The 26,565-nt window shown below is 45.6% G+C and overlaps 1 protein-coding gene across 4 annotated transcripts in view; it reads left to right on the top strand.

Annotated features, from left to right (window-relative positions):
• Window positions 1-26,565, top strand: part of SMARCD3 (SWI/SNF related, matrix associated, actin dependent regulator of chromatin, subfamily d, member 3) — a 111,363-nt gene that overhangs the window by 11,076 nt on the left and 73,722 nt on the right. The gene's annotated exons all lie outside the window — the stretch shown is intronic.

Raw genomic sequence — 26,565 nt, forward strand, 5'->3', positions numbered from 1 at the left:
CTCTGAGTCTTCTCTTCTCCTGGATAAACACTCACAGTACTCTTGGCTTTTCTTCATAGGAGGGCTGCTCTGGTCCCTTTGTCATCTTCATATCCTTCATTGGGCTCTCCAGTATGTCTGTGTCTCTCCCGTACTGGACAAGCGCAGCACAGGACGCAGCACTCCAGCTGTGGCCTCGCCAATGCCGAGCAGAGGGGAAGGGTCCCCTCTCTTGACCCGTTGGCAACACTGCCCCACACAGCGCAGGGCACCACATGCCCTCTTTGCAGGCAGGGCACACTGCTGGCTGGTGTTCAGCTTGGTGTCCGCCAGAACCCTCATAGCCTTTTCTGACCAGCTGCTTTCCAAGCAGGTGGCCCTCAGCATGTGTTGGTGCCTGGGGTTGTTCCTCCCCAGGTGTGGGACTTTGCATTTCCCTTTGTTGAACATCATGAGGAGATGTAAGAGCATGTGGAAAGTGAGAGAACACCTACTCTTCATTAAGTTTATGCAGTCAGGGATGTTTTCTGTGCAAAGGGGGATAAGAAGTAAATGGGGGAAGCACTAAAGAAAACCCCACAGAGACACAAACCTGCTAGTCTCAGGGATAAGGGACACCAAGACCAAAAGTATACTTTCACTAACTGACAAGCTATTAAGAAACTAACAGACAGAGCTCTGGAAAGGACTGACCTGAACTAGTGGAGTCCCTGGGCCCTGGAGCTGCTGGGGGTGGTGGCTGCAGAAAGACAAATAAATGTTCAGTTTCTGTAATGGAAGGAGTGCCTTTCTGGTTCTTCATGGGTGTTCAGTGGATGACGAATGATATCTAAAGAGGTAAAGAATGAAGCAACAAAATTAGCTGACAATGTGAAGTTATTCAGTGCAGTGGAACCTAAACCTGTCTCTTAAGACTGAGGAAGAGTGTTTCAAAACTGGATGATAATATGGCAGAATAAATTTGAGGTTGATGAATTAATACGCAAAGTGTGTAGAGAAAATAAGCCTGCCAGTGTAGCCGCATTGTTGTCAAAGTTATGTCTTTTGGCTTAAGAAAGAAATCTTAGCATCTTTGTAGATAGCTTTCTGCAAGCATGAGCTTAGCAGTAGCGATTAAAATGGAAAATTTGATGTTACATGTTACAGGAAAAGAATTAACAAAACCGAAGTTATTGTTACAGTATTGTATATATCCATGGTTCACTCATGTGTCCTGAAGAGTGAATGCAGTTCTATATCCCTTAAGATGCCGTGACTAGTAGAACTAGAAGAATTCTAGACTGATAGGGTTAGTGAGAGGTGGAGAGATTTCTGTCAGAGGAGGTATGTGAGATTCTTTAGAAAAATGATAGATGAAGATAACTGCTAGAGATCATCAGTCATCACGGAGGAAAGACAGGCTACTATTTCTGGAACATATGGGCTTAGGATTTGTAGAACATATGGACATGTGATGAAATTATCAGGCAACAGGCTTAAAACGAACACAAAGGGTTGGGATTTTTTTTTTTAGCTCGTGCCAAATTAGATTGTAGCATTTATTACTAAAAGATGTTTCAGCTGTCTACAGTATAAATGGGTTCAAACACAGGTGTTGGACAATTCCATTGCTGGCTATAAAACATGGTAGTCTTGGATCAGGGTGTTAGTAAACCGTGGCTGCTAGAAACAGGAAGATCATGCAGGGGGAATATATATGTCTTGGTTTTTGCAATAATAGTGTTGTGGCTGTAATGCTCTACCCATATAGGAAGGAAAGTTTTAATGTGCCAGGGTATGTTTATTAGAATACCTGATATAGTTGTAAAAAAAATTAAATATATATATATTTACAAGATTTTTTTTAAAATTTTATTTCATATAGTCTTTCTTTGAGCATCTGGTACTAACTGTTGGCTAAGTAGACCTTTGGTCGCAGGTCTGATGGTGTCAGAAATATGAATTTTTCCACAGTCTTTGTTAAAAGTCTCAGGATAGTAAATGATAAAGGGGAATGGCTCCTAGGAAGTGCTTGCATGGTACATGGCAGAGGCATGTACATATGAGAGCCTGACTGTATAGCATCACATAGCATTGGTTACATCTAATACAACCTGTCTGTTAACTCTCTGTCCTGCAACTGACAGGACAGTAGTCACTGACAGTGCTGTCATAGATTGTTTTTAATTTTTTTTTTTTGTCTTGCCAGATCTGTGCTCCATCTTAAGTTTCTGGTCCAAATAACTTTCTTGCACCTTCATTGTAGGCCTCCCACATTCACTTTCTAGTAGTGTATCTTTCTATAAGTCTTTAAATCCTTTCCTGATCCCTTTTCCTTATCTGGTCTTACTGTGCTTTTCCCCCTATCATTGTGTTTTATACTGACTCTATTTTTTCTAGATTTCCTGTGGCTATTTCTATTCCTCCTATTTCACCCCTTACACCTGTGTTTTGGCTTTGTTCTTTATGGCAGTTTCAGGGTACCAGGATGACCTTTCTGCTGCAGTAGTATAGATAGCTGCTTGGACCAGGTTGTCCCTGACTCGTGCACCCACTTTAGCTCTTGCTTTGTATGGACAGTATATGTGCGTTGTTTCTTCCATGTTTCTGAAGATCTTTTTAGGTTTCTTGCTTCCCAAGAGTATACATCCCATGCAACAAGTGGTCTGCCTCCTCTTTCACGCTCTCTGAATGCACATTTATTTATATATAGCTTTTTGTTCCTAATCCACCAAATGACTTGGATAAGAGTATAAATTACTTGTCCTGTCCCCTTGTGACTTATGCAAGCTTAATTAGTGTTCTTTTCAATTTCATACGTTCTCCTGAATCACAGATATATCACATGATGTTAAGCAGACAACAGGTCCTATCTGCTGATGATTCTTCATTTAGCTGTTACTATATAGTTTGCTTTTTTGACATATATTAAGAATGTGTTGTATTGATTTTTGTGGAGGGTTGAATATTTTATTCAAAATGTTACAGGCCAGGGTACAGCAGATATTTCACCAGTGTATACCTGAGTCAGAATCTATGGTTTCTCTTAATCTGATCAGCATTTAAACTGGAAATCCTGAGACTGTCCTCTGATTTTTCTTGATCTTTTTTTCTCCAAAACCCACTCTTCCTGGAGGGCCAGCACTGAGCAAGCAACATGTGGCAATCTTTTATTTTTTTTCTTATACTGCATTAATCCAAATTTGCTTGTTTCAATTGCCTACAAACAGCTAGTTGCAAGTGAATTTTATTGTGAATTTTCTTCACCTTTCCTACTTCTCATTTGTAAAAAAAATGTTCCCAACAGTTCTGCTTCTTTCTTTAGCTTTGTTTGTTAGTTAAGGTTTGACATAAATGGAATTTATCGATAAAGCTGGTTTAAGAAGTTCCCATGCTGCCCTGGCTGCTTATTCTTGCAGTGGTTTGTTTCTCCTCAGCACTGTTTGGTTGTAGGAACTTGAGAGCTGTAAATGAGGTTAGCACTGGTTCTTAACCTGAACAGTATTAATCTGTCACAGTATTCCTCTTACTTCTAACTTGCAAAGAAATTCTTGAAACCTGAAAACATGGACTGTGGCCTAGCTGAAGACAATAAGACAGTGTTCTTCAGCTGGTGCTGCACTGGGCATAAACAGTGTTGCTGGAGTTTGCTCAGCAGTTTTTTATCACAGCAATTCCACAAGTAATTGAAGACTAGCAGTTGACAAATACCAGTCACTTTGCAACTGTGCATCTCAGCACTTGTTAAATAGTTAGGTTATCCAAAATGCTTTTGCAATACCAGTCTGTCATTTCTTGGTTTAAATTCTGGCACCCTGTGCTTCAAGAAGTGCATGAAGATGTGGTTTATTTAACTGTAGGTGTGTACAACTGAATGAGTTGTCATAGGTTCCTTTTACAGTGAGTATAGGGTTTGACACACCACACTGTAATACAAAGACTTGAATAGGTTGTACTGTAATCTCCTGAAACATCCCTAGAAGTGCCTGTTTCTCTCCATTGACTGTCAAGAGCGGTCAGCTCGTAAATATTGCACACACCTGCACTGGGTTGGGATGAAGTCTACCGAATGTCTGTTGTTATAAGCCTCATGTCTAGCCTCAGTTAAACAAAGGTACTCACATGGTCAATGGTTTATGGAAGGCTGTATGAACAAATGGGCAATTTTTTATAAATAGTCTTATGATAAATATTCTTATGAAAATATATCATCTTAGACAAGATATGTTTTCCATAAAACTGCTTTGATTAGCGTTAACTATAAAACATGCTTTAGTAGTACTAATATTTCCTGAGAACTATGGCAGCAATACTGTTAGACTGTCAGACTTACTGGTTTATCCGGTTCGCTATTTTAATTATCTGATACGGCATTAACTTTCTTCCATTCTTTAGTGTTTCCAGATTTCTTAAGTCAATGATAATGGTCTAAGGAATGCGCAAGTTATTTCTCATAAAGCTGTTGAATGGCAGTCGGTATTCAGCTAATAATCCTAAATTGTCCAACTTTAGCACTCTTGTGTAGAAATGGTTTTAGTAATAAGCATTTTGTTATTTCGTCACCAATATAAACCTCTAGCATCTCCTCTGACTTCTTTCTAAATACTTAACAGAATGCTTATTTTCAACAATGTTGTAAATTCTTTTGCTAGTACATCAAACATTAATTATTTCTAGGAGGACATTTTTGTTACTGAAATACTACTTAAATCTTTTTGTATTGTTTTTGGCTTTGTATCACCATGGATTTTGAGTCAATTATGTTAAGTTCTCTAATTGAATATTGTAGCAGAGACTGCAATGTAAAAGTTGTCTGTATGACTTGTACTGTTCATTTTATTGCCTCTTTTTTTTATTCTATTGTTACTTTCCTGTCTAAAGGAGAATCTTTTTAGTTAGGTTGTTATTGTTTGGGATTTTTTTTTGAGTTCTCAATTAAGTGCTCTTAAATGAAGAACTCCCCCATAGTGCTCCTGTTTTCTTAAATGTAAGTAACTGAAATTCAGAGTTTTTGATACTTATGGTTCAGTATTTTCTGTCTGGAGCAATTTGCTCCTTAAAGTACTGTACAGATGTATTTTGGTGATGATTGTTCATATTTTTAAGATATATGTATGCATGAAAGCCATGCGCTACCTCATGTCAGTGACAGAGTGTATTCACAAGTACTACAGTCTATATTCATACTCATTCTATGGATAAGAAGACTACTTGTTCCCTTTAGCTAGGCCCTATTTCGAAAAAGAAAAAAAAAAAAACAAAAAAAACAGTGCAAACCAGCAGATAGCCCACGGGGCAGGCTCATGCTTCTTCCTGCCACCATGCAGTGCAAGGGTTTGTCCCACTGTTGGGTGCATTCTTTTCTTTAAGGCTCTTCCCTGCCATCATCTCCAAACATCTGCTGCCCCAGAAAAAGTTCCTTCACTTTGAGCTTGACAGGAAGGGCAGGTAAATAATTAGATGCCTGTGCATAGCATAGCTCACATCACACAGACTGTGTGATCGAAGACACACACAGGGCTGTGGATTCATTTTTGTAAGCACGGTTCCATTGGGCAGGAGCAGACATTTATCACTTCACCTTTACATTTCCTCATTGCAGTGAAGGTAAATAATACTATCTTCACTTTGACAGCAGAGAGATTTGGGTACCCAGAAACAGAGTGATAGTTAATGATTTTATGTTTCATGATTTTTGAAACATTATGCAGAGGCAATGTGTGTTGGGCATTAGCTTTTGTCTTCCTAGTAAATAACTTGCGGGCTTTGCTTTGGTTTGGTTTTTTTTCAGATACAAATCAGATGAAGTAAAGATAGTAAAGCCCAACATCTTACTAACAATGTCACATATAAGTGCCACTTAGTGACAGCACCCTTTACAAATTTGCAGTTTGTTGTAGCTTTCACTTATTTTAGCATGCACTTCTGTGCAGGAGGGGGCCTGGAAATCAGGACCATGGGTGGCAATCAGTTAGCTGAGGGGAATGTGCTCGAGCTTGTAGGTCACAAACCCTGGGAGGACCAGGAGTGTGAATAGATAACAATTAACAGGATGAGTCATGCCAAGAGAGGATAGGGGAGTGGGGAACTGATGGTGCCAAGGAGTGGTAACACCTTGCTGTTAATTGATGACTGTAAACACTTACTTAAAGTGTCCTTTGTTTGTAGTTAACCACCAATCAGGGATTACCTAGTATGTAATGCTTAGCTTAAAGAACTAATCTGTTTAAAGCACGCAGCTTCTGAAAACATATATAAACTCGTGATTGTGTACAATAAATCGACATTTGCTTGCATCAAGCAGCGTCCCGTCTCTCCATTGCAGCACTTCTCTATTATTTATCTTTCTGTATAAAACCAGTGGCAATGGTAGGATTTCTTAAATACCATAGACTCAGGTGGTACTTCTTCCGGGGCTCAAAGCTGTCTTTGAGGAAAGCTGCTGTTTATGTACAGTCACCAAAGACCTCAAGAGGCCACGTAATGAAGAGGTGGCCAGTATGTATCTCTTGACTTGGCTACATCACCTGGTCAGCAGTGGGGCTGTGTTGTCACAGAGGTTACAGAGCAATCTAAATCCTTGGATGCAGGAGGAAATATAGGGAAGGAGGTGCCAGATGGCAGAATTAATGCAGTGAGGAATAATGGGGAAGAGTATAGATACAGACTGATTTGGACTGTTTATTTAGTTGATTTGTATGTCAGGTTCCTTTTAACACCCCCAGTTTTTTGGTGGAATATACAAGGATCATATATTGAGAAACAAGACATAGATGAATTTGTACAGAGAGAGTAGTTGTAAATGGGCTTTGGGATTGTGGTAGTAAAGGAATAAAAACAGTCCTAGAATGATGCCATTCTAGGGACATTACTGCATATTACTTAATAAAGGTTCCATTTCAAGTATCTGTACTTCAAGAAGGCTGATGGAATATGAAAAAGCATTCAGAAGAGACATATGAAGAAATTAAAGATGTAGTTAATACTGTTTTATAGTGAGCAGCCACAAAGACTCCTTGTATTTCATTCACTCAGGAGAAGTTGACAGAGGGATTTTGTTCTGATCTTGAAGAATCTAAATGGGGAATATAGTTTGCAAGGCCATTTTATGGGAAGACGTGGATTTCTAGTCTGATATGCATAACACAGATTAGTATTGCTGCTTGCTCTGTGTGAATTTAGGAATTATTGCTGCTACTGCCATTAAAGTATGTGGCCACACACAGCCTGGGAAGTCTTGCTAAGGTAGAAAAGGCATGTCTGGGAGCTCTAAGTAGTGAAATTCAAACATTAAGTTAGGCAAAGTTCTACAAGGAGGACAGGTAAACAGTGGAAGAACAGGTGTCAGGACACAGTAGATCCTAGATCATTGGGATTCTTTAAATAAGGATTGTGTGACTTTTCAGCATCTTGATGGCTTTTAAGTTCAAGTAAATTCTGTGAGCAGTCTTTTGGAGTGAGGGAGAATTGTTGGTTGGGGCTGTGTGGGAGCAGCTGTCCTGGATTGTATCGTGGGTATAGCACAGTATTGTGATAGTGGCTGAGAGTAACTTTGAGGAGTATGAAAGCAGGGGAGGAATATGATGGTTCTTGGCCCTGAATACTCTCCCAGGGTGAGCCAGAGGTATGGCACAGAAATGGTGCCATTGTGTATATAAGATAAGGTCCAATTGTAATAGGCCCTCTAGCTTTAGAGTCTATGCAAGCATTTCCTTCAGATAATTAATATATTTGAGTGTTTCTGAAGTACAACATTTAGATGTATGCTTGGAATAATTTACTGAACTTCTTGTTTCCTAGGCTGTGTGTGTTTGTGTGCAGGCACTTAAATTGAGTCCCTTTTGATCTGTTTTATCCTTCCAACGGGTGTTCTTGATTTCATTGCTCTGCAACACATAACTGCCCTTCTTTCTCTGTTCCCTCACTTACTTGCAAGCCATTATCACCTCCCCTGATGTACTGGGTTCTTACCCTTCCTCACCAGATTGGGAAGCCTGTGACCAAAAATGCTCCTGCACCATGTTGTTAAATGAATCCTGTCCTGTGCTAGCAGCTCTCGTTCCTCGAAGAGGGAGCCATGGTCACACAAGCCAAAGCTCTGTCTGTAACAGTCACACAGCTAGCTGTTAACTTGCAGGATAAATCTGCTCCTACCTAAGCCTTTGCCTGCACCCGTAAGGTCAGGAAGATTGCCTGGGGTGCCGTGTTCTTTGCCGTTTCCCCCTGCAGGTCTGTCGTCCCTCCTGGTTTGCTGCAGGGCTTCCTAGGTAGTGGTGGTGGTCACCATGTGGATGAGCAGCAGGGGGCGATGGTTTAAGGCCCGGACAAGTCTCAGCAGTCTCCCTGCAACAACCTGGACCAAGGTCCCTAGTAAGCAGCAGATCTCCCATGACAGCACCTGGCTGGCAGACAGTTGCCTCCACCCCCTGCAGAAGAGCCACTTGCCGTGTTCTCCGGGTGTTAATGCAGGGTTTAGCCCATACAGGGGCTAAGCTTAAGGGATGGGGGGCGATGGTGACAAGTGTCTGCCCAGCGCAGCAGGTTTGTCCTCTCTGTGGCTGCCCCACCCTGGCACGATAGGCATGAGGCTCTGCAAGCAGGACTACACTGTGTCAAAGATGATGGTTCCTCTAGGCTGGAGGTGTCACCAAGGTTAAGTCAGTCTATGCCCTCCATCCAAACCGCTTCCGTAAAGAAAAAAAGATGGGTCACTGTCATAGGAGACTCCCCTGCAGGGGACAGAAGGCCCAATACACAAACTGAAGCCACTAGGGCAGGCTGCTGCTTCCCTGGGGCCTGGGCTGGTGGTGTGAGTGGAAAGCTGCCTACCCTGCTGCAGCCTTCAGGTTATTATCTGTTACTGATTTTTCAGGTAGGCAGCAATGAAGTTGCAACAGGAAGTCCAGGGGCAATCAAGGGAGACTCCAGGGCCTTGGGATGACTGGTTAAGGGATCAGGAGCACAAGCAATGTTCTTCTCTGTCCTTCCAGTTGCAGGGAGTGATGAGGAAAGAAACAAGAAGAGGCAGCAGATCAATACCTGGCTCCCAGCCTGGTGTCACCAGCAGAATTTTGGGTTTTTTGATCATGGGTCAGTCTACATGACACCAGGCCTGCTGGTGACAGATGGGGTACGCCTGTCCCAAAGGGGGAAAAGGATCTTTGTGCAGGAGTTAGCAGGGATCATTGAAAGAGGCCTAAACTAGATTTAAAGGGAGAAAGGGATAAACCCAGGCTTGGTAGAGATAAGCCTCAGGGCAGTCAGCATTTGAGGGTGTGCTAGCGAGGTCCCTAGTGAGGTCTGCCATCTTGGTGGAGGCAGGACACGGAGATCCATGCAGCAGCAAAGGCACAAGGGTTATTGATGTTAGAAACCACAGAAGCTCCTGAGAACAGTCACACAGGAATTGGGGCTTCTCCCCCCAAAAAGGTGGCAGGATCAATAGTCCAACTGAAGTGTATCTACACCAATTTCCACAGCATGGGCCACAAACAGGAGGAGTTGGAAGCCATTGTGCAGCTGGAAAACTATGATATGGTTGCAATCACAGAAGCATGGTGGGTTGGAGAATCTCTTGAGCATAGCGATTGTGAAATTATGGTTTTCAATTTTTTGAGAAATAAGGAGGGAAGCCAGAAGAACTGCTGCCTTGGACTCCCTGAAGGCAGACTTTGGCCTATTTAGGAGACAAGTTGACAGAGTCCCTTGGGAGGCAGTTGTGAAGGGCCAAGGGGTCCAGGAAGGCTGAACATCCTTCAGGAAGAATATCTTCAAGGCACAGGAGCAGGCCATCCGCATGTGCTGAAGGACGAGCTGGTGGGCAAGAAGACCAACCTGGCTGAACAGAGATCTTTGGCTGGAACTTGGGGGAAAAAAAGAGTGTGTGTGACCTTTGGAGGAAGGGGCAGGAAACTCAGGAGGACTGCAAGGATATTGTGAAAGTATGCAGGAAGTAGATTAGAAGGGCTGAAGCCCAGCTAGAACTTAACCTAGCTACTGCTGTAGAAGGCAATAAAAGAATTTTCTATAAATACATCAGCAACAAAAGGAGAATCTCCATCCTTTATTCAATGTGGGCGAAAAACAGTGACAAAGGATGAGGAAAAGTCTGAGGTACTTAATGCCGACTTTGCTTCGGTCTTTAACAGTGAGATCAGTTGTTCTCTGGGCACCCAGCCCCCTGAGCTGGGAGACGGGGACAGGGAGTACAGTGAAACCCCTATAATCCAAGGCAAAATGGTCAGTGACCTGCCACACCACTTAGGCACACACCAGTCTATGGGGCTGGATGGGATCCACCTGAGCGTACTGAGGGAGCTGGGGCACTTCTTGCTGAGGCACTTTCTGTCATTTCTCTGGGAGGTCCCCAGTGACTCGGGGCTAGCCAATGTGACACCCATCTACAAGAAGGGCCAGAAGGATGGATCTGGGGAAGTAAGCACAGGCTTGTCAGCCTGACTTTGGTGCCGCGGAAGGTTACGGAGCAGATCATCCCAAGTGCCAGCACATGGCACATCCAGGATGACCAGGCAATCAGGCCCAGCCAGCGTGGGTTCATGAAAGGCAGGTCCTGCTTGACTGACCTGATCTCCTTCTATGACAAGGTGACCTGCTTAGTGGATGACAGAAAGGCTGTGGACATTGTCTGCATGGACCGTAGTAAAGTCTTTGACACAATCTCCCACACCATCACCTGGAGACACTGGCTGCTCATGGCTTGGGTGAGTGTACTTTTTGCTGGGTAAAAAACTGGCTGGATGGCCAAGCCCAAAGAGTAGCGGTGAATGGAGATAAATTCGGTTGGCAGCTGGTCACATGTGGTGTTCTCAAGGGCTTGATATTGGGGACAGTTCTTATTTAATATCTTTATCAATAGTCTGGATTAGGGGATCAAGTGCACCCTCAGTCAGTTTGCAAACAACATCAAGTTGGGTGGGAGTGTTGACTTGCTGGTGGGCAGGCAGGCTTTGCAGAGGCATCTGGGCAGGCTGGATCGATGGGCCAAGGCCACTTGTATGAGGTTCAACAAAGCTTAGTGCCAGGCCCTGCTCAGGGGTCACACCAGCCCCCAGCAGCTGTGGGCTGGGGACAGGGGGCTGGGAACTGCTCGTTAGGAAAAGGCCTGGGGGGCTGGGCGGCAGCAGCTGGGCACGAGCCCCCCCATGCCCAGGTGGCCAAGGGGGCCAGCAGCGCCCTGGCTGGTGTCAGACATGGCGTGGCCAGCAGGGTCGGGGCAGTGCCCGTCCCCCTGCGCTGGGCACTGGGGGGGCTGCCCCTTGGATGCTGGGCTCGGTTTGGGCCCCTCAGCACCAGCCAGACCCTGAGGGGCTGGAGCGTGTCCAGAGCCAGGCAGGGGGCTGGGGAAGGGGCTGGGGCACAGCCTGGTGGGGCAAGCTGGGAGGGGGTTCAGCCTGGAGGGAAGGGGGTTCAGGGGAGACCTCACTCTCTGTAGCTGCCTGAAAGGGGGGTGTAGTGAGGTGGGGGTCGGTCTCTTCTCCCAAGTAACAACTGATGGGACGAGAGGAAGATGCTAAGCACTGGAACAGGCTGCCCAGGGAACTGGTGGAGTCACCATCCCTGGGGTATTTAAAGGAACTGTAGATGTGGCACTTAGGGGCATGGTTTAGTGGTGGTGATGTTAGGGTTATGTTGGACTTGATAATCTTAAAGTTTTTTTTCCAACCTCAATGATTCTATGATTAGTGACTGGACCTCATTTCCCTTCACTATTAGGGCACTGCACTCATTCTGTAAATTCAGATATAAGGGTGGAGAAGGGGCCCTTCTGTTGCCAGAAATGCCAAGCTTCCAGGCTCCCCCATTATGGGAGGCTCCATCCATCACCTCTTTGAGCATAGTCTCTCGCTGTCTCTCCTTCCCCACATCACATACACAGGAGTTTGGGCCCCTGTTTCAGTTGCCACTCCCTCCCAAAATTGCAAATCTCAACTAGCAGTGCATTTTTTTCAGAAAGGATGGTGAAGAAGTTGTGCAAGGGAGAACCTAAAAAGAGAGCTGGTGGTACCAGCAGTCTGGTGGCCACTGCTTCCTGCAGCCCAGGGAACTACCTTTGCTCCTCTGCAGCAGCTTGAGGATGTCTTGGTAAGCTTGCAGGGCTGCTCCTGTGTGGCAGCAGCACAGATCCCGCCTACACCGAGCTCCTGCACTGCAGAGCTGCTGTCAGTGAGCTGGTGAAGGCTGCCACACTGGTGCAGCAGGAAATGGTGTCTGCTGACCGTGGCTCCACTGAACCACCTGGCCACTTAACAGCAGAGCTCAGAAGTGTTGCAGGAATCCACCGCTGCCTCCTTTATGCAGGTGCTGCGGTCCAACACCACCGCTACCCTGAGGCCTCGAGGTCGTGGAGCCCCTTCAATTTTACAGACATATTTGCTATTTGAACATAGTGGAAGGGGGAGAAGACAGAGAGGTGGACACTGGCTTTGCTAACCAGCTTTTCTTGAAGTACAGATAGATGAATACCACAGGAAAACCATGGAGAGGAAGGGATTAGTTTTACTGCCAGTTAGGTCAGTGAATCGGAAGAGTTACAGAATAGTAGACAAGACTTCCAGGCATGCAGAGGTGTTTCAGTTGACGATGTAGTTTTAGATGTTGATATCCAAACCAGATGTTAGGAATAATTTGACGTATTATATCAAAATGCTTGAAACGTGTTCTGAAAAACAGGAATGGGGAGAAAGAATGATTGACATGTCTAACTACGGGGGACACGACTGATTATGCCTGTGTAAAGCTCCTTGTGATCTTAAAGATGCTGAAACACTTCGGGCACAATGTTCACCAGTCTAAAAAAACAGTGACTGTCTCCTCGGCAACAAGAAAGGCATGTGTCTGTTCCCATGGAAATGTACTGTGAAGGCTTCACAGGCAAGATTCTGTTCGAAGCTCAACAGCACAGGATCCAGGCTCTTTGTTGCTCGTACCTGAAGCAGAGGCTGTTGGCACATTCAGGTGCTCTGATCCTGCAGCTGACGAGGAGGGGTGAGCTGCAAATAGTGTGGTGCTGTTCCTGGCTCCCTGCATAAAACAGGTTAATGGTGTGCTTGTTTTTCCCATGTGAGAAGTTCCTTCCTCAAGTCACTAATTGCCAGCTTTGAAGTCTCCTTTGCAGCTCTTCATAAGGAAAGCAGTATTCTTGCTAGCCAGAGAGGCTTCAGAGAGTTTCTGATGCTAATTCTTTCAGAGGAGTGGGCAGACAAATCTGAGAAACGGAAACCAAAGGGTATGCAGGGAGTCTGAATCTCAGCAGTCCTTTCTGATGTCTGAAAGGATGTAGAAGCACCAACAGGTATACCTGCACTAGATCCACCAAATGAGAAACTGCTAACACAGTAAATAAATTACATATAATAGTCACTACTTCTAAACTCATTGTGATGCTCTTCTAAGGAAGAAAACTTATATTTAGCAGGAACCAGAAGTAGGATCCAAGCATAGTTTGATCTTTTCGGTTGTTTAAATAGGAGGTGTGGAAATCAGAAGCACTAGTGGAACATTTCAAAGTGATGGACTTGGAAAATTATTTTAGAAGTGGCATGTTGTATGGATTTGTATGTATTATGTATACATATTACTAAGCAGTGTGTGTGTTCTTTTGTTTAAAAGTTTTTTTTCAACAGCCTGCTTTTCATTCCAGCAGCTTCTTCCTACTACTCCTGCATTAAGGGATAGTAAATGAAGTGCATTATTTACCCTCATTATCCTGCTGTTTTGCCCCCTAACACCTACCTTCTGAGGTAAAAAAACCCTAGCATTTTCAATCACTGCTCCTGAACTGGCCTCTCTCACCCCCGATTCTTTTCCCTGCCTCTGTACCCTATAATCTTGCTGTGCTTTTAAAGAGACAGCAGCTAGGTCTGCATATATATTACCAGGTGAGGGCGTTCCAAGTGTTTTGTCATTGCCTTGTTTCTGCTGTCAGTCTCCATTTCATGGTTCTTCATGTGAATCTGCTGCATGTTGATTGGGTATGTGTTTGAGTTACTTTTGTAATGCTTTAGTCTTACCTGAGTAAAATAATAAAATCATAGAATGGTTGAGGTTGAAAGGGACCTCTGGAGATGTGGTCCAGCCTCCCTCCTTGAAGTTGGGTCAGCTAGAGGAACTTGTTGAGTACCAAGTTCAGTGAAGTTTTGCATATCTTCATGGACAGAGCTGAGTTGCTGTCTGGGCAGCCTGTTCTAACTAAAAAAACTCCATTCATCTGTTCACAGTAAAAAAGGTTTTCTTGGGTGTAAATGAAATCTCCTGTATTTCATTCTGTGCCAGTTGCCTCTGGTGCTGTCACTGGGTGCCATTGAGTGACATCTTCTTTACACCCTGCCATCAGGTATTTATGCACATTGGTAAGATACCCCTTGAGCCTTCTCATCTCCATGCTAAAAAACCCCCAGCTCTCTCAGCCTTGCCTCATTATGATAGATGCTCCAGCCCCTTAACTGTATTTGTGAGGACTCACTCCAGTACGGCGATGTACTTGTACTGCCTTGTACGGAGGAGCTCAGAACTGGACAGAGCACTCCAGATGCGGTCTCACCAGTGGCAAGTAGGGAAGGATCACCTCCCTTGACTGGCTGGTAAGGTTCTTACTAATTCAGCTCAGGATGTTGTTGACCACCTGTGCTGCAAGGGAACATAGCTGGCTGATGTTCAATTTGTTGCTCACCAAGACCCTTTAGTCTTTTTCTGCAAAGCTGATTTCCAGCCAGTCACCCCCTGCCTGGCCTGGTGCATGAGTACAATTTCTCCTTCACAAATTTGTGTTGACTGCTCTCAGTCACCTTCTTGTGCTTCATCTGTTGGAAATGGTTTCCAGGAGGATATGCTTCATTACCTCTCCTAGGACTGAGGTGAGTGTGAGGGGAGTTCCTCCTTCTTCCTCTTCTTGAAGATAGAAGTGACATTTCATTTCTTCCAGTCCTCAAGAGCTCTCCCAGTGTCCATGAGTTTTTGGAGATAATTCAGAGGTGTCTCACAATCACGTTGACTAACTCCCATAACACTTGGGGGTACATCCTGTTGGGTCCCATGGACTGCTGTATGTCCAGTTTAAGTGTTCCCTAACTTTGTCCTCTTCAACTGAGGTGCAAGTCTTCCTCGCTCCAGACTTTCTTACTGGTCTCAGGAGCCTGGGATTCCTGATGGCTGATATTGCTAGTAAAGGAGGAGGCAAAGAAGGCATTCAGTATTTCAACCTTTTCTGTGTTCTTTCTCAGCAAGTCCCTTTTCCCATTCAGCAGTAACCCCACGTTTTCCCATGTCTCTCTTTTGCTGCTGACATACTTGTAAAAAGCTTTTTGTCTGCTTTTCATGTTTCTTGCCAGATTCAAGTCCAGGTTTGCTTTTGTTATCCTAATCACATCCCTGCGTGCTTGGACACTGTCTCTGTATTCCTCTTGGGTCACCTATCCCTGCCTCTGCCTCTTGTATGCTTCTTTGCAATGCTTGTGCTCAAGTCAGCAGCTCCTTGTTCGTGCCTGCAGGCCTCCTGCTGCTTTTGCTTGATTTCCTGCCTGTTGAGATGAAAGTCTTGAATTTGGAGGAGGCGATCCTTGAAAATCAACCAGCTCTCCTGGCACCCTCTTCTTCCCTAGGCCATAACTCATTGGGTTCTTCCAAGCAGATCCCTGAACAGGCCAAAATCTGCTCTTCTGAAGCCTGGGGCTGTGACCCTGTTTTCTGCCTTGCTCCACCATCTCATGTTCCTGAAATCCTCCATCTCATGGCCCAGCCAAGGCTGCCCTGACCTTCACATTCTTGACTAGTTCTCCCTTGTTTATAAGAATCAGGTCCAGTAGAGCGCCTCTCCTTCTCTGCTCCTCAGTCACTTGGGTTAGGTATTCAGTGTGCCCCAGAAGCCTCCTAGATTGCTGTGCCCTGTTCTGTCATCCCTTCAGCTGATACTGGGGTGGCTGAAGTCCCCCATGAGAACCAGAGCCTGTGAACATGAGAATTTTCTCCTGCTGTCTTGAGATGTCATCTACTTCTTCCTCAGCAGGTGGCCTGTAGCAGACACCCACCCCAACACTACCTGTGCTGGTCTGCCTGCTAATTCTGACCCATAAGCTCTCAGCTGCTTCACAGTCCATCCCAAGGTGGAGCTGTGAGCACTCTAGCTGCACACTCGGCTAAAGGGCAACTCCCCCTCCTTGCTTCCGCAGGCTGCCCTTCCTAAAGAGCTTGTATTCGTCCATCGCAGCAGTCCAGTCTGCCCGTTGTCAGCTACCTTAGAATTCAGTGCATGTTGAGGATAGGAAAGGGGTTAGATCGAGCAGCACTAACAGTTGCGCAGCTTTCTGTGAGGAGAGGTGGCCTGTCAGTCTAGGAGCAGATACTGCACTATTGCTATAGGAATCAAGAGGATACGTCACATCTTCCTGTCTTAAGAGAGCATCTTCTGTCCTTTAGTCAAAAGCAAATGAATGGAAGAGCATTTGACTGATTTCTGCTCTCTCGGATGCTTTGCTGCAGGAAGGATCCTAACCATTTTTATTTTGGGAGACTGCAACAGGATCAGCAGCTGAAAGACAGTCTATCAACCATTTTATGTGTATGTGATCTGTTCTTCACCAGCTGCTAGACAGAACAGCCATTTTCTGAAGGTCGTCTTCAGGGTTTTTTCTGGTTTGAAATGTCAGAGAACTGTGTCCCATAAGCATGCAAGGGGGTTCACAGAACTGGTCCTTCGATAGATGAACAGAGTTAACATATAAAGAGGGAAACAGGAAAGAACAATGCTAAGCCTTAAACTAAGGCCTTAACAAGGAGAAGAGTATATAGGGCTGTAAGGGATTCTTGATTAAATTATTTCTCATGAGGAATTGTGATTGTTGATTTCTTGCAGCACTGCAGAAGAGGCAAGGTATACTGGAGTTCAGTGGCATTATAAATGTGTGGCAAAGCTGTTGTAGGGTGGGGTAGAATCAGCAAATGAGTAAGACAGGGATACAGAAGAAGCAGGCACCTTCTGACTCCTGTTTTTGCCATTTCAGACAGTTTCAGAGCACATTTTTGCCAGCAGCGTTCCAAGTGGATTTAATCAGAGTAAAAATGTATTTGTGAAATTCAGAAAAAGACAGAATTGCAGTGGTGAGATGTACAGTGGCGCTGGACTCTCACTAGGGAAGGGAAGGGTTGACTCAAATAGCAGGAGGTGAAGAAATTGGGGGGAAAACCAAGGGTAACTGACAAAATCAGCTAAGTGGAAGGGTTGTTATAGGTCAGATGCAGTAGGAAAGGAATCAGTTCTGTTATAGACAAAAGAAGCTTTTCTCAAGAGCAGGAATGTGGCAAGCCTTTTTTTTATTTGGAATTATTTTTCCCCAGTATTCTGCTCCCTGTATTTCTTATGGTTGGAACATTTGCGATCGACCTTCTATTACATAGACTTTTCACTAATTTTTTATGTTTGTTTTATGCTTTTTTAGGCTAGGTGAATATCTTACTCCAGATTAATACCGCAGATCTTAACTAAAGGAATTTGAAGAAATAATTTTCTAATTTTCTTAATATCTTAGGCTTATAACTAACCATTTAGAAAGTCTTTCTCTCCATAACCTTAGCAGAGATTTATGTCTTATTATTTGGCATCATATTTATAATTAGCATCTAGTGTTGCTGTATCATACAGGCATGTACTAGTTTGGTTGTAGCATCGGAGTGCTAGGAAATCTCTTTGAAGAATGAAGCATACTTACTTCCCAAGAGAGAGCAGGGTAGTCAAAATCCCCCATAAGTACATTGTTTCTATGGTTTCAAGTTGCAGGCTGGGTATAAATTGATCAGAAGACAGGTGTCAATGGTGGGGTGCACACAGTAAGAATTTGGTGGCTACTCAAAATAAGTGTAGCTAGACAGCTGGTGTGCCAAGTCTGCTGCCTGTCAGGGTGACTAGTACTCTCTCTGTTCCATTGTGCTCTTCCTATTTCCATCTGTTAGTTTAATTTGTAAATTGCAAGGGCCAGAGACTACATTGTTTTTCATCTGTACCTCCTAGTACTCTCAGGCCCTAGAAACGACTGAGTACCAAGAACGGGAAGAATTGTGAAAAGTGACAGAAAATATGACATAAAATACAGCACATCTCTTCTCCCTCGCACAGTTCATATCCACCTGCAAATGCACCCCTCTACTATTTGGGTTTTACCACTGTAAATTCTGTTTATTTTGCAAAGTGCTGAGTGCCATAATGATTCAGCTAATGTTTCTTCTGCCTATGTTTCTTCTACATTTGTTTTGAAGCCAATTTAACAAAGAACTTGTGCCACCATTTATGTGCCTTGTCATTTAGACAAGTTTTTTTTCTGGAAGCATATGCAGTGTGTTATTGTGCACACTTGACGACTTCATGACCCCATTGCCAAGTGCAGTTTGTTGCTCTAAGCTGTAATCTGCCAGCTTGCTGTGCCCGTGCTCTGGTGAGAGACGAGGAGACAAACCACTGTATTGTGCTGGAGCCAGACTTTCTTGACTTCTGCAACACTCAGTTGCTCAGAAAGAGCCTCAGTTGAAAGCCTGTTGTCCAGCTGAAGCCCAAGTGCTGCAGTCGTGTCTGTGTCATCAGTTGCTGTGCCTGGCATTGCCCTACTTCTGTGATTTCATACATGCACTTATGTACTAGGTGGATGGAACCCTGAAAAGATGAGAAAAACATCTTACCTGCTGCTATAAACATAGCACAGTTCTTTCACCTCAGGATTTGTCTTCCACCACCTGCTTGAGTTTTTCCGGCCTAAATCTTCTGTCTAACATTTTAGGCCTAACATTGCTTTTTTTTGTTTTGTTTATCCTGACTGGCTGTGAAACATCTCCAAAATCTCCTCATTTGAGGATTTAATCAACATGTCTTTACTTCCCTCTTTCAGATCTTTGAAGATGGTAAAACATTCTGGATATAACAACCATCTTTGGAGTCCCTAGTAGCCACTTCCCTTCCACTTGCTTTTGTCATATGTTTGTAATCTTTCAGTAATTTTTATTTTTCCTGGCAATTACATACTAATTATGTTCACGTTAAGAATTTCAAGCATATAATGATGTTTTACTACATTGCATTTAAGTTACATTTGCTGTTTCCCACTGGCTGCCATTTTCCAAAGTCATTGACAATTGCTGTAATTATGTACCATTTGAGATTAACTTCTTTTTTGGGGGGTAATCTGTTTGTAATTGTTGTAATTACCAACAAATAAAATAATTTTAAAAGACATTTGGGCTTGTCTGGCAATGCAGGTTTTTTACCATCACCAGTATTACTTGTTGCTCTCAGTTCCATTCTGCTCTTAAGTCTGATGTGGTTGGTTTCACCTATTAATTGTTCCACCAGTTTAGTTGAAATGGGAGGTGGATTTATTAGACAGTCTATGCCAAGATTGCTCTGTTTTCCTTCTCTGGCTACGTGCTTTCTACAGTCTCCTAGTGCTTTCCTAAGACCATTTCTCAGTTCTTACATAGATTTGCATATTAATGCATCCTTCAGTCAGTATTTACTTATAATTGATTTGCTTAAACTATAGATGTTTTCAAATGATTTTCAGCGAAACAGGATATAATTCCTAGCATTATTAATTAATCAAATAATTACTAATTAATAAAAATGGGCTTTGAAAAAAATTCTTTCCTGATAAGGAAATGAGAAATTCTGTTGGTTTTCCTGTAATACAGAAGGGCAAGAATACTCTTAAGCAGTTGCATTAGTCTGATCCTAAGTCCATGCAAGGCTCAAGAATGGTTTTTTTGAAAGAGAAAGTAAGTGAGCATGAGGAGGACGTAGATGGTACAAAAACACAGCGTAAGTTTACTAACCTACTCTTTCTCAGGTAGCCGATTTTCTACACAAACAGTGTATGTCTTATTTATCTAGACTCCAGTGAAGCCTTTGAACAGTGCTATCTGAAAATTTAGTTGGCACTCAGAAGGCAGATAATAGTAGAGTTGCATGGTAGGTAAGGGGCTCAGTAAAGAAGACACAAAAGACATTGCAGTTTTTTCAGGATTTGCCTTGGGATTGATGTAATTTCATATTTTCAGTAATGTCCATAGCACAAAAATAGGAAGCATAGTGATTAGATTTGTTGGTGATGCAAAATAGACAGGTGTTCTTGAAGCAGAAGAGGGTAAATTATATGGGAAGAACTGGATGGGTCTGAAGACTACCCAAATAGAAATCAGACAGTATCTGATGACAATATAGTGCATAGTCACACACTTGGGGACTCCTAACAGTAATCGGCACTGTAAGATGGAGGCTTTTGTAACAGCAGTGATTAAGAAGGAGAAACAGCCCAGTACATTAGTCCACTTGCAGGAGAACAGGAGTTATCTCTATCCTAACATTGTGGAAGGCATCTGTGAGCCTAGCGGAGTTTGGTAGACATTTCTGCCAGTGAGAGAGGTATTAGTGCCACATGAGTACATGGCCTTCTGGAGACTATAGGTACAGTAACAGGGACTGACATGGAAAAGGCTGATGGAATGATGAGAAATTGGCGCTCAGTTTTAAGAGAGCAAATAACAGTTTCCCTTGCTTAGTCTGAGAAAAGGATGTTTGTATAAATGCTTCAAAGCATAAATATTAGATACAAAGAACCACCATTAAGGGCAGTGTTGGTAAAAGAATAAATAGAAGTACCCAGATACACTGAAAGAACATAATCCATTATCCAAAGAACTCAAGTTTTTTAGCAGCTGTCCCATAGGACTACCAAGGTCTAAAGTGCTGTGCAATAGATTTATGTCTGAAAGGGTTACGTATGACATCGTTGCAACAGTAGACTTGATGACCAGCAGTTTCCCCCATCTGTGTTTTGTCAATTAGTGATAGCAGGTGAATCCTTTATGATGCTCTCATCAAACACACCCCAAAGATATCCTTCTAACCACCAAGTATCATGAAGATACGCTTTTTGGGCGAGGAGGCAGTAGGTTTGGGGATAGTTGCTGATAGTCTTTTTCTGTGTTCCTCCAGGAATCCCCACCAAGAATTACCTCTATTCCTTCACTTTTGAAAAACAAGTCCATACTCCCAACACAATCTCCTGTCTTCTCTGTTCTTATTCTGGGATCAAAGTCTTCCTACTAACTTCTCATACTTTGCAGCTCTGCTGTAGCCCTTGGGTAGAAAATTAACATTGTGGACTGCTGCCTGTAGCGCTCTGCTTCTTTACGAAGAAGATGTGAGAACCCACGCACAGATGTCACTGCACAAGCTGTGCAAAGTAGGTTTGGTGAAGATGGAAAGGTGAAGGTAGAGGCACAGTAGGGCTAGACTGCTTACCATGAGGTCACACAGAACTGTGCAGAGTTGGGTAAGTGTCGACCACACCACACAGCTTGGTGTTGGCAAACTCACTGAAGTTTGTGCTCAATCCGAGTGTCTGTGTCACTGTTAAACAGTGCTGGTGCCAGTTCCCTGAGGAGCACCACTTGTCACGGATCTCCACTTGGACATCAGGCCATTGACCACAGCTCTTTGAGTGCAGTCATGCAGCCAATTCCTTACCCACCAAGTGGTCCATCTGTCAAATCTGTGTCTCTCCAGAGACAAGGATGTCATGCGGGACAGTGGAGAGTGTCAAATGCTTTGAACCAGTCCAGGCAGGTGACGTCAGTTGCTCTTCCCTCCTCCACCAACGGTGTAATCCCGTCATAGAAGGCCACCAAATTTGTCAGGCATGACTTGCCCTTAGAGAAGCTGAGCTGGCTGTCACAATCAACTCCTTTTCCATGTGCCTTGGCGTAGCTCCCAGGAGGATCTGTTCCATGATCTTGCTGGGCACAGAGGTGGGACTGACTGGCCTGTAGTTTCCCAGGTCTTCCTTATTTCCCTTTTTCAAAATGCGGGTTACGTTTCCCCTTTTCCAGTCAGAGGGAACTTCACCAGACTGCCACGACTTCTCAGATATGATGGATAGTGGCTTGGCCGCTTCATCCACCAGTTCCCTCAGGACCCACGGATGCATCTCATCAGGTCCCATGGACTTGTGCACTTTCAGGTTCCTTAGATGGTCTCGAACCTGATCTTCTACAGTGGGTGGTGATTCACTCTCCCAGCCCCTGCCTTTGCCTTCTGCGATGTGGACAATAGTATAACATATCTTCTCCTTCTTCTGGCATCCCTGCTGTTGCCTTTGGTTGCTTTTAAAATAATCAGGTCGTAAGTCTGTAATTATATCTCTATCTCTGCAGAATAATGTTTGAACTTCTGGAGAGAGAGAGAGAGAGAAACACTTTGCCTTCTTTTGTTCTTTTTTTTTTTTTTTTTTGCCTTTATTTCAAGTCTTCTTTCTTTGTGCTTGCTACAGATTGCTTATGATATTTCTTCATTGAAGATAGATTTTTAAAAGTTAGTGGAAAGGCTTAGCTTAAAAAGGTAGGTCTATGAGACAGTGATGCAAAGATTCCTGAATCAAGGAGGGAGCAAAAAGCCACAGCATAAAAAAAGCTATATGATACTTGGGAAATCTCAAAGGGTAATTGGCAGCAATCTGTGTATGTGGATTCCTTATTCTTACATTGTTGTAGCAATCAGATGTGTATTTTTTCCCAAAATAAAAAAATATAAAGGACCTTTTTGATTGGCTTAAACGTGTTTGCATCAAATCTGTGGAATCTGTCAGGGGAAACCACTCTGGATAGAAAAAAGCCTTATATTTGTCTTATGAAATTCCATGCAGTTTCCATAGGGAAGTAAAGCAAAAGGAACCTCTGGGAATCAGCTAGTCCCTTGTTCTGCCCCCAGTCAGAATCTATACTGCCTACATCACCCTGGACAGATGCTTGTCTGACCTGTTCCTGAAACATCTTTGGTGGCAGAAACTCCCATCCTTGCTGGACAAACCATTCTGGTACATCTCTATTTTTACTGCCATACTCTTCCTTAATATCTAACACTGACCTTCCTGGGAGAAATTTCAATCCGTTATTTCTTGTAATGTGTATGGGGAGCAGCTCTTCCCTGTATTTGCAGCAACCTTTTGGATATCTGAAGACTGTTATTTTCTCTTTCTCTTTTTGGGCTTTACAGTTGTTGTCACACTTACTCTTCTTCCCTGTTCCATCTTGATTTCTCCCACAAATACTTTGTCTGATGTACAGAGCCCCAGACTGCAAAGGACAGCCTGGCTGAGACATTAACAATTCATACCACAACAGAAGGGTTACTTTGGAAGGGTTCCTCAGAAATAATGGCAAATTTTAACTTTGCAGCCTTAGGGAAAAGTTGAGCTGGGACTGCTTGTGCCCTGGGGAGAACAAGGGAAGGGGAAGAAACAGAGACAAAATGTGGGGGAGGAAAGGAAGACTCTGGTTGTTGCTGCTTATGCTGCCACCAAGGGGATGAGAGAAGTGGGGCAGCATTCACTTACTGCTCCTTGGTTGGTTGGTTGGGTTTGTGTCACTGTAGTACTGTTAAATCACATTCCATTTATGATCTATTTTATCCCCAAGTATTTTTGATGAAAAAAATACACTTCAGCCAGTTGTCGTCCATCTTCTGTTTTTATAGTTGTTGATTTCTATCTTGATGTGGAACCTCGCAGTATTTCTGGTTGAACTGTGTCCTCTTTTTTTCAGACCACATCCCCAGCTTCTCAGGATTTTAATCGTGTCTCCTAGCATACCTGTAACCCCCACCCCCCAAAACCATTTGTTGCTAGGAAATTTAATATGTGTGTTCTCTAGTTCATTATCCCTATTGTTAATAAGAATATTGAATAATTATGAACATGGGAAAAAGCAGTCATTTCTTTAGAATAAGCAGAGCCTTAAACTTGGGATATCTTCCATATGTTTTCCAGTACATTTTCTATGCTATATTGCATCAATTTCAAAACTGTTGAGAATTAGCGCTGGTGGCATTGCAGGGAGCAGGGGGTAGGTTCCTCCTCAACTAGGTGATGATGTTGGGCAAAGTCACTTCCATCCATTTGTACCTTATTTGCCATTTGCAAAAGAAAAGAGCTACTTCTGCTGACCTCTAAAGTACTTGGTGAACTACAGTCATGCTAAATAAGCACCAGGTTTTATTGTTACATGGTATTTTTTGTTGTTGACTTTTACGCCATTCCTTAGTTCTCAAGTGGCTGCCCTGGTACTTTGATGTTTTTCAGAGGAAATCTCTTTATATAATATAATGCCTGTTAAGAACCTTCAGACTGAGTGCAATACATGTGGTATGGTCTTAAACTGAAAATCAGTAACGTTTCCTAAAGTGTCCTCCTGCCCCACAAGGAAGAGCCGGCAGCTGATGGAGGCCCCGGGAGCAACCGGGGCTCACCGCTGTACCCGGGACTGGCCAGATAACAATAGAACAGTCTCCACCCGCGGCCGCAGCGCGGCCGTTCCGACCGTGCAGCGGGGCCGGGGGTGCCCGGTGCGAGGGCGCTTCTGCAAGAAGCCGTTCCGACGGTGCAGCGGGGCCGGGGCCGGTCTCCGCTCACCAGTCTCCGGCCACTACTGCCGAGTGAACGTGCGGTCACGTGACTGGCGGAGCGCCCGCCAAGGACCCGGTGCCGCTTTGTCTGCCGGCTCCGGCCCGGGAAGCTCGGGGTCAGCCCTGCCTGGCGTGGGGGCGGCCCGTGGCGGCGTCCCCCCTAGCACCCGGCGCTGGCTGTGGGGGAGCGCGGGCAGGCGCAGCCGCCCCCTCCCGCAGCGCGACACCGGCTCGGCCCTGCCCTCCCCTCCCCCGAGGCTCTCCCTGCGCACCGGCCTCGCCGGGCGGGCGGGGCCAGCCGCGGCCCCGGCGCAGAAGGGGTTAAGGCCGCTCCCGCCTGCGCGTCCGGCCGTCCCCGCCCGCGCGTCCCCCGCTAGGCCACGGCTGACCTTCACGGGAGCCGCGCCGGGCATGCGCGCCGCCGCGTTCGGGGCCCGGGGGAACTGCGGCCGGCCCGCTTCGCCCGGCCCGCCCCGCCCCGGCCCGGCTCGGCTCGGCTCGGCTCGGCTCGGCCTGGCCCCAGGGGTGCGGCCCGGCCTTCTGCCCGCCCGCGGCGCGCCCGGGACCGTGGCTGGCGTACGCCCTGCCCGTGCCGGGCGCGCCGTTGCCATTCGGTGCCGATGGTGCTGGCGGAGGAGCGCGGGGGGACGCGAGGGGGGACTGCGCGCCCCGCCGCCGCCTTCAGCCGCGCCCCGCGCCCGCCTTCCCCGCTCCGCGGCGCCGTGCGCGCAGGCCGGGCGGGCGGAGGGCCGGGGCCGCCGCCTGCTGAGCGGGCCGGTGGTTCCCAGCCCCGCTGTGCCGCAGCGGGGGCGGTCGCCCGGCTCCCCCGAGGAGCGGGAATGGCGGCACCTGCGCAGCCTGCACCGGTGTCCCCGCGTCGAGGAGAGCCGCTGCGGCAGCCGTGGTATTAGGCGTCCCCTGCAGCACACGCGTGTTGGCTGCTAGGAGCCGGGGAAGGGGCTCTCGAGGTGGGAGCCAGCGTTGCTGTGTGCTCCTGGGGTCTAACGACCCGCACAGATGCAGTGCCACTGTGCTGGCCACGCGGACACCTAGAACCCTGTAGGTCGGAAAAGACCCTTGTGCTCGAGCCCAGCCGCTGGCCTGGTGCTCCCAAGCCCACCAGACACGTGGTGGTTTGGCTCCAGGTGACGTCTGCCTTTGGCCCAAGTCGGGTGGTTCAGTCCCTGGACGAGGCTGCACATCCCCACTCAACATACTGCTTTGGAGGGGCTGCCAACAATGCCCCCTCATGAGATTTATGTGACTCCTGTGGCTGTTGCCACACAGTGGCACTTGGATTGGGGCTACCCTAAAAACCAGTGGAGGTTGCTGCCGTTATTGCTATGTGCAAGAGGCCGTATGAGCTTCATGGCTTGATTTTTGCCGCTGGCTAACGTGGCATCTCTTCTGTGCTTGTTTTTATTACTGGTTGAGGGTAGAAATTTATTTGTCTCATATCTGATTCTTTTCTGTTTGCAGTCTTGCCAGTAAAGTCACAGCCCCTAGACAAGAATTTCAAGCAGAGGAATAGAATAAACCCCTCTAGTAACCTGGCAACATCTCGTCTGTTGCTGTGTTAGGCAGGCTGGGAAGCATCAGCCCCTTGCAAGCCGCAGACAGGCAGGGAGCTGTTGGTAAGCAGATCGGTGCCGCAGGCCACTGCTGCCTGCTCTGCCATTATGGAGGAGCCATGCTGTTGCTTGTGGAATGGCCGCCGTGCTGCCCGTGCCTGGCGCTACACTGGCCCATGTCCGTCTAGGTCGGGAGGGGGGGTCTGGCGGCTTCTGCCCCCTTCCCCTGGGTGGCAGGTGGGCTCTGTGTTCCCAGCAGCATCCTGAGCTGAGACGCACTGTCATGCAGGGCTTTGTGCGCTAAGCGGCAAGCTGCTGTTTCTGACAGCAGCTGTTGGTGTTAATAATTAGTCTGCATCTGTCAGTCACCTGGAGCCGCTAATGGATCTGTCACGGTGGTACCAAAGCATCCCCAGAGGGGCTGCGGGCAGCGTGGAAGCAGGCCGGATGCTGTGCAGTCACCATGCTGCCCCCCACCCCTTCCCCCCGCTGTTCTCCCACTCTTTCTTTCCCCTTGCTCTCGCATGTTGTCCCTCCCTGTTCCCAGCTCCCTGCCTCCTGCTGTTTCTCTCTCTTGTCCAA

Source organism: Falco naumanni, chromosome 4, assembly GCF_017639655.2.
Source record: "Falco naumanni isolate bFalNau1 chromosome 4, bFalNau1.pat, whole genome shotgun sequence".
In the NCBI taxonomy this organism is placed as follows: domain Eukaryota; kingdom Metazoa; phylum Chordata; class Aves; order Falconiformes; family Falconidae; genus Falco; species Falco naumanni.